The sequence below is a fragment of the Ursus americanus genome, chromosome 2 (genome assembly GCF_024610735.1).
Source record: "Ursus americanus isolate L20-20 chromosome 2, mUrsAme1.1.p, whole genome shotgun sequence".
Classification (NCBI taxonomy): Eukaryota; Metazoa; Chordata; class Mammalia; order Carnivora; family Ursidae; genus Ursus; species Ursus americanus.
In genome coordinates, this window is record NC_142128.1 from 19937181 (window position 1) to 19951287 (window position 14107).

General features: G+C 46.2%; 1 pseudogene across 11 annotated transcripts in view; it reads right to left on the reverse strand.

The window, feature by feature from the left end:
• The window catches only part of LOC123778855 (thyroid receptor-interacting protein 11 pseudogene), a 37581-nt pseudogene that overhangs the window by 14151 nt on the left and 9323 nt on the right, over positions 1–14107 (reverse strand). For 3 of the 11 annotated variants that reach the window (XR_015727344.1, XR_015727342.1, XR_015727333.1), the window contains exons 2-5: positions 12543–12741; positions 7083–7174; positions 4851–4971; positions 446–4264 (exon numbers count right to left, since the gene is read on the reverse strand). The product of XR_015727344.1 is annotated as a thyroid receptor-interacting protein 11 pseudogene, transcript variant X9 (transcript). Of the gene's footprint in view, positions 1–445; positions 4265–4850; positions 4972–7082; positions 12742–14107 lie in introns of all 11 variants that reach the window. The other 8 variants (XR_015727346.1, XR_015727335.1, XR_015727348.1 and 5 more) reach the window with 6 other exon arrangements.

Here is a 14107-nt window from a genome sequence, read left to right on the forward strand (position 1 = left end):
ACAACTCTGCAAACTCCTTAAAACCTGGTCAGGGTGGCCCCCGGAATATCTCACAGACAGTAAATGACTAAGTTCAGCCTCCCATTCATTCGCTCAAACAATATTGACGACGCATCTGCTCTGGGCTAGGCACCTCTCTACGCCCTGGAGATAACTAAGTAGACAAAATACACAGAACAATTCAGATCATGAAACTAGTGTAGGTCATTTCTTTTCAAGGTTCAGAGAAATGACGTTCATGGACAGAACAGTCACAAGGGAGAGTGTATTGCATGTGGAAGACTGCTCGACAGGTTGGAATGAGGTCCCAGGGCCAGCAAGAAAGCGGGGAGGGGGTCCAAGGAGAGGGTCCCCTAAAATGAGGTCTCCAGCATGCATCCGACCCCCTCCCGACCTCTGCCTCTGACTCTGCCCGGCTCTGTCCTCTGGTCCAAGCCACACTTACTGGATGCTGGGCAGCTTTCTCGTGACGATCACTGCAAAGTCGACATCAAAATATTTTCATGGGAGATCTTCATCCTGAGGAAAAATACACAGCAAGTTTGCTAATTCTGTATTCCCGCATACATTTACTGACCATCGTCATGTACCGAGTACTAAGTCCCAAACAGCAACGGGCTATTTCAGGGATTTAAATCAGGAACAATATGGTCAGAAAGGTACTTTTCAGGTGACTTTGGTCTCTGTGTGGAGAATGGATAGAGGACAAATGTTAGGAGATTCTCAGAGCCGTCCAGGAAGAAGGTCCAGGGAAGAAGTCACAGGGAGCCTGAACTGGGGGAGCAGCCACTGGCATGGAGGTGGGGAGGCACTGAGAGGCGCTGGGGAAGTAGGAGCTAACAGATTTTCCAAAAAGCAGACTGAGACAGATTAGAGAGGGTCAGGAAACAGTTGTGTGTTTGCGGGGGAGGGGTTGGAGCCAGCATGTGCGGGATCAAATAGGATACAACAGCAAACATCACAAAGCATCCCCGTCAGTGAGGGCGAGCACTGTCTTGTGGTACATTTACGTTTTTCTGTGAGAGGCACATACGGTGGGTGGGAAAGGGCAGGCGTCTGCAGCCAGGGAATGGGGGTCAGATGCCATCCACCACGTGTCTGCTGTGAGGCGCTGCAAGTCACTAAACTCCCTGGGCCAAGCTTTCCTCGTGTGCACAGTAGAGAAATTGACTGCACCTCACGGGGTTGTGAGGACTCATGAGGAAATAAATATACAAGCCACACGCACAGCAGGACCTGCGCTAGTAAGCGCCAAGGGTGTGCCTTTGATTTACTGACACAGGTACAGAGATGTGGGGCCTGGCCTGGGCTGTACATGTATTTTTACTGTGGGCTGTAGTAACAAAACTGTGAAAGCCCTCCCCCACAAACATACACACTGAGTTAGACAAAGACACTCATAGGCACAGAGACGCAAAGACCCACACACAGAGGCACACAGACAGAAGAGACAGACACAGAGAAACAGAGATACAAAATACAGACATGTAGACACACAGACCCCTACACACAGACACACAGAGAGGCAGAGACACAACGACACAAACACAGAGATACAGACACACACACGCAGAGACTCACAGAGACCGACACACACACAGAGACATAGACAGACACACTAACGGCCCTGCTCCACCACCTGCATCCCCAGCCTGGTCACCCCCTGGGCTCCTAGCACATTCTCTCCATCTCTGTCGTGTCCACTCTCACTCAGCCCTGACGAGGATTCTCGAATGCATTCTCTCCTCAGCTCCCCAACTGCAAGGACACCCCTTTCTGGCCTCTTTCAACCACACACTGCGTGTCTCCTGCAACAGCTCCTCACATCCCTGAGGCCTGGCAAGAAACAAGGCGTTCCACAACCTGCTGACTCTTTGGCATCCCCCCCGCCATGTATGCTTTTAACACCCTCGTGTCCACCTTATTTCTATTCCAGAAATACAGAACCAGTTGGTCAAAGGGGAAAGACAAAGAGAAACACAGATGCCAGAATCCCGTGGTGGTGTCGCCGGTGCAGGCTGGGCCAAAGGAAAAGCGGGGGTCAGGATGACACCCCTGTTTCTGATGTGAGCAACTGAGCAGGGAAGAGTACCGTGTAAGTAGACGGTAGTATGTAGTATGTATATTAACCCACCTATGTAGACAGGAGCGATGGGAAGCAGGGATGGGGGAGGGTCGCTGACCCCGGGGTCGGCATGATGGAGACAAATCACAAGCAAGCATTTTCTAGTAGGAGGTGATCCCTATGGGGTAAGTGTCAGAACTATACTTCCAGCTACTCCCCACCCTTGTGGAAAATCTCAGAGGGTCTGGTTTGGGCGAGAGGGAGGGAGACAGAGGGACACAGGAGGACAGAGAAAAGGTCTGCTTCGTGACGTATCAGAAGAGAGAGGCTCACCCATCTCTACCGTTCACTGTCAGAGCTGCCACACATGCCTGCCCGTCTGCAGAGCGCGGCGATGGACGAGCTAGCTGAGGCTACTGGGAGGAAAGGTTTAGGGCAGACGAGAACTAACTTCTGCTAGGAAACTCCACAGCACCCTTCCAGAACATTACTCCCACGACAGGAAAGGGTAAGGAGAGTCTAAAATTCCCAAAGACAATGAGAACAATTAAAAGCAGATGAAGGACAGCATACACTCCCACATCTTCTGTAGGACTTCTTACTTTAGTATAAAGAGCTTCCCCTTGGGGCGCCTGGCTGGCTCAGTCGGGTGAGCGGCCAACTATGATTTCGGTTCAGGTCAGGATCTCACGGTCCTGGGATTGAGCACCACTTGGTCTCTGTGCTCAGCCGGGAGTCCACTTAAGACTCTCCCTCTGCCTCTGCCCCTCTCACCACTCTATCTCTCTCTAATAAATTAATAAATCTTAAAAAAAAAAAAAAGAGAGAGAATCCCCATGCATCAGCTCCTTCACCTCGGAAGAATTCTGACTAAGGGGTCACTGGGGAGGGAAAGCTACCAAAAGGCACACCTCGAGCCTCTAAGGAACAGACAGCTTCTTTCTGCGCTATGGGAAAGGAGCAAAACGGCTGCAGCAGGTGACATTTCCACTTTCGACTCTGGGATTTCCTAAGCCCGTCTGACTCATAACTCGCCGAGAGCTGGCGAGTCACAGGAGGCGTGGAAGACACCCAAGACGGGACCAGCTCCTGGACGGCAGCCGGGGACCGCCGTGAGGAAGCACAGCCTTTGGACTGGAAGAGGATCCCGCAGGGCCAACCGCAGCACAGGCTGCCCGAGGTGAGACCCACCCTCTGCGTCCTTAATCCTTGCGTTGTGTGGAAATAGAAGTTGGGAGACACCGAGCAGCTGCGGTGCCTTAAAGGGGTTCACTGCCCCTTTATTCTGTTTCTGTGATGGTACTGGCTTTCCTGGGCCCTCCTGGTGCCCGCTGCCCGAAGTGGGGAGCCTTCAACTGCCCAAAGTCTTGGGCCCCTGAGGTCATACAGAACGAGCTCCCACGATGGCGGCAGCAAAAAGCCTGTGACCCGCTGCCTCTGCTGGTGCAGCTGGGGGAACATCCCGGGGGAAGGTGCATGAGACGAGACTGGCAGCCAAGATTTTCCCTGCCCCGTTCTACAAGCACATACCTCTCAATACAGGGATTAGCAAATTTACTGTAAATGGCCAGAAAGTATTTTAGTCTTTGCAGGCCAGACAGCCTCTCTTGGAACTACTCAACTCCGCTGTCATGCTGGTAAAGCAGCCATAGAGAAGATGCAGCTAAATGGGAGTGGCTGTGTTGCAATAAAACTTTATTTACGACGATAGCTGGGTGGGCTAAATTTGGCCCAACAGGCCCAGGTTCCAAGAAGCAAAGAAGTGTTGTTTATATTTATTATTTAAAGAAACTTTTATTTTTTAAAACACCCTTTGGACCAATATAATTATCAAACAAAACAAAACACCGCCACAATATCTTACTGACCCTGTGCTCTTCGCCTTCCTCACTCCTGAGAGAGAACCTTTTTCTTGGAAGGGGTACCTAAGTCTCAATGTACCTTGTTCCCAGGAACAAAAATGTCAGATTTATTCATTATTAACCCACCTACATGACAGCGGGGAGAATCCAAATGTCGGGACCAAGTCGAAACGGTGTCGGGCCGAGAGGAGGCATTTCTCCAGTGGCTTCTGCTCACACTGCACACGTTCTGCCACTGCCTTCTGCTCCCGTTCCTTCCACCACACCATGGTCACTGAGGTACAGATGCACCATGGCCCAACAGACTGCAGAGACTCCCCTGAACAAGCACAAGGCTCTGTGTAGAGAACAGGGAAGGAACCTGGATTTGGAGGAGCTGCAGCCCATTTGGTCCCAGTTCTGCCACTAACTGGACCCATCTCCTTTCCTGTGAGTGAGTGTAGTTACACCTGTTCTTGCTCCCTAATAGAGCAGGTGAGGGACCAAATCAGAGAATAGCTGCAAAAGGCCTTTATGTCATCGCACAATCACCCAGCCATGCGCATCTCCAGCCTGTACCGAAGACACTAGCAGGATGACAGGAAAATCTTCATTATCGCCAATATGGAACATGGAGGGGTTCTGGGTCTCACAATTCCACGGGCAGGGTTCTTCCACATGTGCAGAGGAAATGTCTACTAGGATTTTTATCCTAAGCCCTGTTTGTAACAGCAAAGGATGAGAAGCAAGGCACCCATCCTTCACCAGGGCCCTGGGGACACTAAGTATGTGGCTTGGGGGCAGCAGGCGCAAGCAGCTGGGGACGGGGGCGCGAGACAGACCGTCACTGCATTCCCTCTGAATATATTTTAACATTTCTGAACCAGGCGGGCACCTTCACAGGTGAAACAATTTGGGAAAGAAGAGGGGGAATTTTCATTCACCTTTAATCTCCAGAGGTGGTATCCATTCCAGCCCCAAGATTTAGAATTTGACAATGACATTCTGTCTTCCGTAGAAATGCCTTTATAAGCTGACTGACGCCATGGACTCGAGTGAAATATCCTGAGAGAGAGACAGAGACAAGGTATTGCTCAGTGAGGTGGGATATCATCCCTGCAGAGCACACGCCAGGAGAAAAGCAAATCAGGACACTTCTGCTCTTCCTCCGGGTCAGCGGGTTATTGTGGACTTCATGGGAGAAATAGTGACTTTCACATTCTCTTCCTTTTTTTTAATTTAATTTAAAGCTGCTACAAGCAAAGTAAGTACAATCTATTTAATGATTTAATGGAATTAACGATCTTACAAATAAATTGCCCGTTGGGGCACCCGGGTGGCTGTTGGTTAAGCGCCTGCCTTTGGCTCAGGTCAGGATCTCAGGGTCCAGGGATCAAGCCCTCCATCGGGCTCCCTGCTCAGCTGGGAGCCTGCTTCTCCCCCTGCCTCTGCCCCTCCTGCTCATGCTCTTTCCAATAAATAAATAAAAACTTTCAAAATTAAAATAAAATGTCCCATTATTTTACATGGGAAAGACAAGTGCTTTACATCAAAATGTCAGATCTAAATGTTCCTCTTGGAAATGTGCTTTTTCATGGTTAGGTGAAAGCTTTTCAGGACTCGTTTAAAACTCAAAATTGCGAGATTATGACAAAAATAATATTTTGGGTTCAGGAAATTGGGCAGATGGATGTCAAAGAAAAAAAAATAGCCGTATTTCTTACCGAGTCCCCTTCATCTCCATTCTGTGTGGGTAAGAGTCTCTATGTTTATAAAATGGCCTCACGGAGCACCGGTGGGAGGGGAAGACACGAACAAACGATGCCCAGTAAATGGACTTGTTCAGCTCCGGAGTGGGGAGCTGGAGTAAAGTAGATGGGAAATAAAAGAGGGGAAAGGAAGAATATCTGTATTCTAAAACCCTGCTGCTTAAGTATAACTATTTTTTTTAAAGGATTTTATTTATTAATTTGACAGAGAGAGAGACAGCCAGCGAGAGAGGGAACACAGGCAGGGGGAGTGGGAGAGGAAGAAGCAGGCTCATAGCGGAGGAGCCTGAGGTGGGGCTCGATCCCAGGACTCTGGGATCATGCCCTGAGATGAAGGCAGACGCTTAACAACTGAGCCACCCAGGCTCCTCTAAGTATAACTATTTTAAGAACAAAATTTGAGTAGCATTTAGAAACTTACTGCAATGTGACATAAGAATTCTATGTCAATTGATTCTAATAAACAATTTGAGCTTGTATTTTACGTGTTATCTTGCATTTTATTTTTCTAGGAAACCATTTTTATTGTATGTTATAGAATATCATCCACAACAGACTGATTATTGGGAAAAAAACGTTAAAAATGCTCACCACACGCTGTTTGGGAAGCACTCTCCTAGTGGGAGATGCCAGCCCAGGCAGAGGAAGAAGGAAGGAAGGCTGGCTGACATTCTGCTAGGGCACCCAACTCCCAGGGCCCCGAGGTGGGACCCTGCCTCTAGAGCATGGATATAGAAAGCTGCCTCAGGAGCCCAGAAGGGAGGCTTCAGGCCTCTTAGCCAGGCCTGGCCCCATCTTCCTAATGCATGGGTTCATCCTGAGCTCCAAGTAAGGTCCATGGCCTTATTCTCAGGGACCACGACTTTAAACTTTCTTTGCATTTCTTATAGAATCTACCCATAGGCTCCATCTTTAGGGCCAGGATTCCTGGCACACACAGGGACTGTGGTCATTTGAGGTTATTTGTGTTATTTTCTCAATCTGGCTGAGACTGAGTCACCCTCCCATCTCAAATCCTTTCTCTGCCTTGATAGAAAGGACTTGCAGAGCCTAACAGTGTTACTATCACTTTAATAAGGCCAAAAAAGTAATTCCTTACTTGAATAGACAGTCACAGTAAAAGATCATATAAATGGGTTTTAAACACACAAAAATGATCTTCCACTTCACCCCCAAAATAAGAGCAATATAAAATAAAGTTACTGTAAGATACCATTTTCCACGTATCAGAATACCCACAATGAAAAGGCTCATAATACACTGTGCTCATGAGGATCTTGGGAAATAAGCACTTTCATTCCCCTGGAGAGAGAGCGAACACCAGAAATTCTCTTTTTAAGATTGAATCCTGAAAACCTCAGGCCTTTGGGCTGATGAGGGGACACTGGGAGTGAGGGGGTCGCTTGCCTCTGTTAATTTCCGAGGACCTCCTCTCCTTAGACGGTCTTACAAAATGCTGGATCTAAGGGTCATGCCAGTAGCCAAGGCTTACTGCAAACCTGGAAAGGGAAGAAAGGAAGCAGGCGAGTAGAGGTCAGTAGGTTCTGGCCCAGTTCTCAGGACCCAGGTCGAGGAGGAAAATCATCTACCTCAAAAGGCCAACAGAGGCACGTTTGGTGCTCCCTTACCAATGTCAACAGACTCGGCCATCAGTCCTGGTGCTCACACACACGGCCCCTCAGTCTCCCCACAGCGGCCATTTCTTCCCTCTCTTTACTCATGTGGCTAACTCTTTTCCCAGGACCCTAGAGAGCACATAACCTCACCTCATACCTCACCTAGAAGACCTGCCACCACCTATTCCCTCAGCAAACTCGCTGCCCAGAGCCAATCAGACAACTCTGTTCAACCAGAAGTTCTGTGTCCATAGGAAAGGAGATCCAGGATTGTTTTGTGAAACTCCCGAATGACTACCTAAGTATTTCCCCCGGCTCTGTATTAGGTACCAGTCCTTCCACATCCCTTAAGCAGGTCATAGTGGGAAAACCAGGAACAAATAAACACAACTGCTACAACCTAGAAAATGCTAGAGTAGCCTGTACTCTCTGGTCTATACAACCGGAAAATGCTATGGTAGCCTAAACTCTCCCTGGTATACACTACAAGGAAGCAAAGTTTTAGTGTTCTAAGCCAGGGAACTGAAGCCCAGATTACCACTGAAGGTCTTCTGGCAACCATGAGTGGAACCAGCCTTAGGACAACGAGAAGTAGCAGAAGGAGCCTGGATCCCTAAGGCCATGGGAAGCCACTGTGGGCTTCTGCCCCTCAGCAGACATCTTGTGAATTAATTTACGTCTTTAGCATTTAAACCAAATAGAGGGGCGCCTGGATGGCTCAGTCGGGTGAGCGGCCAGCTCTTGGTTTCAGCTCCACTCATGATCTCGGGGTGCTGGCACCGAGCCCTGCATCGGACTCCATCCTCAGTGGTGAATCTACCTCAGGACTCTCTCTCCGTCTGTCCCTCCCCCCCTCAAATAAATAAATCTTTAAAAAAAGTAATGAATAAACCAAATAGAGTTGGTGTTTGTTACTTACAGACTGAAACATCCCAAGTGATATCCTGGGCACATTACCTCATTTCCATTTGCTGGATGAGTAAGCTGAAAAGGGTAGGTGTGTGTGTGTGTGTGTGTGTGTGTGTGTGTGTGTGTGTGTGAGAGAGAGAGAGAGAGATAGAGAGATCACCCAGCTGGGTTCTGAGTTCCCAGAAGCAGATAGATAGTACATCTTCTTTTCATATCCACTGACAAGGCTTACTGCTGCCTTGACTATAGTCGGTGCTAATCTTCTACAGTCATGTCCTCCCCAGTCTCCCACGGACGACCATGTCCCCACATCCACAGACACCCAGAGGAAGCACATACCTTCAGCTACTCAAGGCAGCAACTCAACACAGAAACGCACAAAGTAATCAGTAAGGGACACAATTACCGACAAGCCCAGATTGTCAAGGAAAACTGACCCACAGAGTTTTAGAAGGGTGAACAGGCTCCATTGTCTGAAACAGTGCTTTCCAACAACGAATTGTGACCCATCCATGTCTTAAAATCAATGGCATAGTCCCCAAATCCCCATCTTAGAAAATGTAGTCAAGTAGAGTAAATTAGAAAATAGGAGTATACATTACATACTGTAAGAGTTAAAGATTGTTTTGTGAAGCTGTTGTTGAAGTGTATGGTCGGGGTCTAAGCGCCATGAAAAACCTTTTCCCTAAATAAAACAAAATAGACTCTTCAACACAGAAAGCAAACTGGTGAGTGTCAGAGGTAAAAGGGGGTGGGTGAAATTGGTGATGGGGATTAAGAGGTACATACTTCCACTTACATAAGTAACTCAGAAAAACAAAAAGTATGTCAGGAATATCGTCAATAATACCGTAATAACATTGTTAGTGTGAAAGATTGTGAATACACTTAATCCTGGTGAGCACTGAGTAATGTATAGACTTGTCAAAATACTATATTGCTGAAACTGACATAACATTGTATAGATCAACAATACTTCAATAATTAAAACAGAGACAATTGTGTTCTCTCTGTTGGTGGTTTCATGAGCACTGTCCTCAAAGGCATCATCTAGTGCCATCTAGTGGTAAAAGCCATATCTGCAGTTGAAGCAAGAAGCACACACCAGTTATGAGAACAGTCCTCAAACATGGATGTCTGGTTGGAAGGAACATTCCAAATGACTGGCCAACCCTGACATCTGGTGCAAAAACTCTTCAACAGGGGTGCCTGGGTGGCTCGTTAAGCGTCTGTCTTCAGCTCAGGGCGTAAGCCCGGCGTTCTGGGATCGAGCCCCACATCAGGCTCTTCTTCTGGGAGCCTGCTTCTTCCTCTCCCACTCCCCCTGCTTGTGTTCCCTCTCTCACTGGCTGGCTCTCTGTCAAATAAATAAATAAAATCTTGAAAAAAAAAAAAAACAAACTCTTCAACAACACCAAGCCACTCCCTGAGCACGCCCCACAAAGAAGGCACTCGCTCTACCACTCAGCAGCTCTACCTGCTGAAAAGCTGACCAAGCTGCCTTCCTCTAGGAGCTCCTCCCTGTACTTCCTACTGCCCTCTCCTGGATGACAAGGAGCAGCTTCTGCATTCGCCCTCAGTTTAACACTATGGATCCAGTTCAAGCAATACCTGTTGAGTATCTGCTAAGTGCCAGGCATTGGCGATACCGTGGGGAGCCCGGGAAGAGCAAACACAAAGAGACATAAGAGCTTATGCCAGATGAAGGACAACAGCATGGGGGATGGAAGGACCTGCGCTAGAGAAGGTAAAAGGGAGGCCTCTCTGAAAAGGGGAGGTTGTGCGGAGTCCCACAGGATAGGAGAAAGCTGTGCAAAAGGCATTCCAGACAGGACACACAACAGATAGAAATGCTCTGGGGCAGGAAGCGCCTTGGAATGTTCCAGTAGCAGAAGGCAGGCAGGGAGGCTGAAGAACAGCAGAGAAACAGGAGAAACCTCAGAGATTTGTGTGTGTGTGTGTGTGTGTGTGTGTGTGTGTGTGTGTGTGTGTGTTTTAACTTCTCTTTGTTCTAAAATGTTTCTACACTAACCATATGCCATATTTCATTCTAAGACACCATCAATTGTAAGACTGAAAAAAGAAAGAAGAAACACTGCCAGTTAGTCAATGTTTTTTGTGTTGCTTAGAATTTTAACTTAAATTTTGTGCTTATGAAAAAGCCCTTTACATTTATTTGAACAGAATGAAAGGGAAAGGATGAGTGACATGACCTGGTTAAGACTTTCATATTTAGGTTTATGATCCTTCCCAACTTTATGTGTCTGTACAGAATGAGGTAGAGGTCAAGGTCCATTTTGTTTCCACTTCAGAATCACCCAGAATTATTCACTAAAAAGACTTCCCTGGGGCACCTGGGTGGTTCACTCCCTTGGGCACTGCCTTCAGCTCAGGTCATGATCCCAGGGTCCTGGGATTGAGCCCCACATCTGGCTCCCTGCTCAGCAGGGAGTCTGCTTCTCCCTCTACCCCTCCCCTCTGCTCATGATCTCTCAATCTCTCTCTGTCAAATAAATTAAATAAATAAATAAATAAATAAAACTTTAAAAAAATAAAAAGACTTCCCTTTCCCCCACTGAACTGACTAGACCCTCTGGGCAAAAATCAATCGACAGTACTTGTTGTGATTGGTCTAGTTTTGGACTCTCTATCCTGTGTCATTGATCTATCTTAATGCCAAGGACTTTGATTACTGTGGTTTTACTATAAGTCTTAAAATTCAGCAGGAATAAGCAGTGTAAATTCTTCAAGTGTGCTCTTTTGAAGACGTTTGGGCTTTTCTAGACCCTCTGAATTTCCATATACATTTTGGAATCAACTTGTTCATTTCTTCTTAAAAAAAAAAAGATGGCTAGCATTTTGACTGGGAATGCATTGTTTGCATGAATCAATTCGTGGAGAACAGAAATCTCGAAGACATCAAATCTTCCGAAGCATGAACAAAGTGTATCTTCCATTTATTTCAGTCTTCTCGAATTCCTCTCAACAATATTTTATAGATTTCTGCGTAAAGGTGTTTCATGTCTTCATGAGACTTATTCCTAGCCAATTTTCTTTTTTCATTCTTGTTTCGGTATTGTAGGGTAGGCTCCACACTCAGCATGGAGGCCAGCATGGAGCCCAGTGCAGGCCGTGAACACACAACCCTGACTTCAAGACCTGAGCTGAGGTCAAAAGTCAGATGATTCATCAACCGAGCCACCCAGTCATTCCAACCAGCTTATGTTTCTGATGCTATTGTAAATATTTTAAATTTTCATTTTCCTATTCAGGTATATTTAACATGCATCCATCTGACAAAGAATTCCTATCCAGAATATATGATAAAGTCCAATAAGTCAAAACTGAAAACAACATTAACAACAAAAATGGGCAAAAGACTTGAGCAGACATCCCACAAAAGATGTGCGAATGCCCAATAAACACACAAAAAGGTGCCTAACTAAGATCATTCATCACCAGAGAAATGTAATGTGAAACCACAATGAGATGCTATCTCACCCTCACTGACAGCACAGAATGTCAACCAGGATGCTGAGCAACTGGAGTGTTACCATATTGCTGGTGGGAAGTGTAAACTGATAAACCACTTTGGAAATCAGGCATTCAGTTCACTATATCCCCACTTTGTGACTAAGCAGTCCCACTAAACAATTTTGAGAGAGACTTACGATTTCTGTAAGAATGTTTATTGTAGCCTATTCGCAATGACCAAAAACTTGGATACAATGAAGGATCTAATCATCAGTTGAACAGATGAACAAACTGTGGCATATGCACACTACGTACAAAGTACCAAACTACGGTACACTGAGGAAGACTCTCTCCTTGACCGAACTCTAGCCATTCTCCTCTGAGCCCTCCTCTCAACTAGGCCTCAACACTGACTTATTTATACACAGACTTGACCAAACACTATCATAGTTTCTAACAGCTCCAGGCCCCACCCCTGGGACGACGCCAGTCCCTCTTGGAGAAAACTCAAGGCATCCACTGTTTGTTCAGCCGACACTGAAAAATCAGGCCCCTGTCTCCCAGTGAGCAAATGCAGGTGGTTTCACATGGACAAACACCTTTCCCACTTTTTGTAATCTTTCAGTTCCCTGACTTTATTCATCCCCGGCCTTCCTCCCTCATTCTCTCTTTAAAAAGCCCTCTGTACAAATCGAGGTTGAGTTTCATTCATGCTGGACTCTTTTCCTGATTGCGATAGTTACTAATGATTAAAATCTGTCCTCACCGCTTTAACTAGGATCTGGCTTTGTTTATCTTTGATAAGTGCACACAACATGGATAAATCTCAAGGAACACACTGAGTGGAAGAAGACAAAAGAATACTTACTGCATGATTCCGTTTATGTGACGTTCAAGAACAGGCAAATCAGGGACGCCTGGGTGGCTCAGCCGTTAAGCGTCTGCCTTCGGCTCAGGTCATGATCCCAGGGTCCTGGGATCGAGCCCAGCGTTGGGCTCCCTGCTCAGAGGGAAGCCTGCTTCTCCCTCTCCCACTCCCCCTGCTGGTGTTCCCTCTCTTGTTGTCTCTGTCAAATAAATAAATAATATGATAAAAAAACAAACAAACAGGCAAATCTAATCTATCATAGATCCTGAAATCAGAAAACGACCAGTGGGTGTAAGGAGACTAACTGGAAAGAGATACAAAGGAAACGTCTGGAGTTTCAGACAGATTTTGTATCTTGTTTTTGGGGGTGGTACACAGATATACAGTCGACCCTTCAACAACGCAGGGGTTATAACGGTGCCCACTACCGTGCAGTAAAACATCTGAATATAAATTTCTTCTCCCCAAAAATTTCACTACTAATTGCCTATTGTTGACTGGAAGCCTTATTGATAATATGAACAGTTGATTAACACATATTCTGTGTATGTATTATACACTGTATTCCTTCAATAAAGTACACTGAAGAAAATATTGAGGAAATCATAAAGAAAATACATTTATAGTACTGTACTATATTTATTGAAAAATCTGCATAAAAGTGGACCAAGGCAATTCAAACCCATGCTGTTCAAGAATCAACTGTATACATTTCTTAATGCTCATCAAACTGAACACTGAAGACTGAGCGTTTCATTTTATTATCTCCTTCTCTCCCCTGCCCTCCCACCTCCATTTTCTTCCTCCCCCTCTGTCTCTTAGGAATACCTGGGGAAATTCTTCTTTTCTTTTCTTTTTTTAAGTAGGCTGCATGCCTAGCATGGAACGCAACCTGGGGCTTGAACTCATAACCCTGAGCCTGAGAGCTGAGCTCAGGTCAAGACTCACACGCTCAATCTGACTAAGTCACCCAGGCACCCCTACCTGGGGAAATTCTAAAGGGAAAAAAAAAAAAGAGAGAGAGAGACGTAGTTGACCCTCCATGTTCTTCTTTCAATATCCACTTACCCTTTCTTCCTTATTAAGAGGACCCCAATTTTGTTCGAGGTATCAATCTGCCCTGTGAGAAATTCTCCCCTCCCACATGTTCCTGCAGCTAGGGGTAGGGCCACATGTCTAGTTCTGGCCAATGACACGTATGCTGAAGTCTACACAGGAGGCTTCCTGAAAAGCTATTGCTTTCACAGACACAGACACATGCTTTTTGTCAGAGTCCCTTTCGTTTCTTCCTTCCTGCAGTACAGCTGCTCAAATGAACTAAGAAAAGGGTGCTATTCCCTGGCACAACTCTATTCTTACTCTGAGAAGCAAGCTGAGGGAGCTCTCAATCAATTCACAACTCAGTAACTTTGCAAGTCAAAATGTTCAGGCATCAAAATGAAAAAAGCAACTTGAACTGAAGTGAAGACGACATAGGCATGGCTGTGTGAAAGTATATGTAAGGATTTAGTATCTAAGTGATGTTTCAAATCCATGGGGGATATAGACCATGACTAGATGGTGCG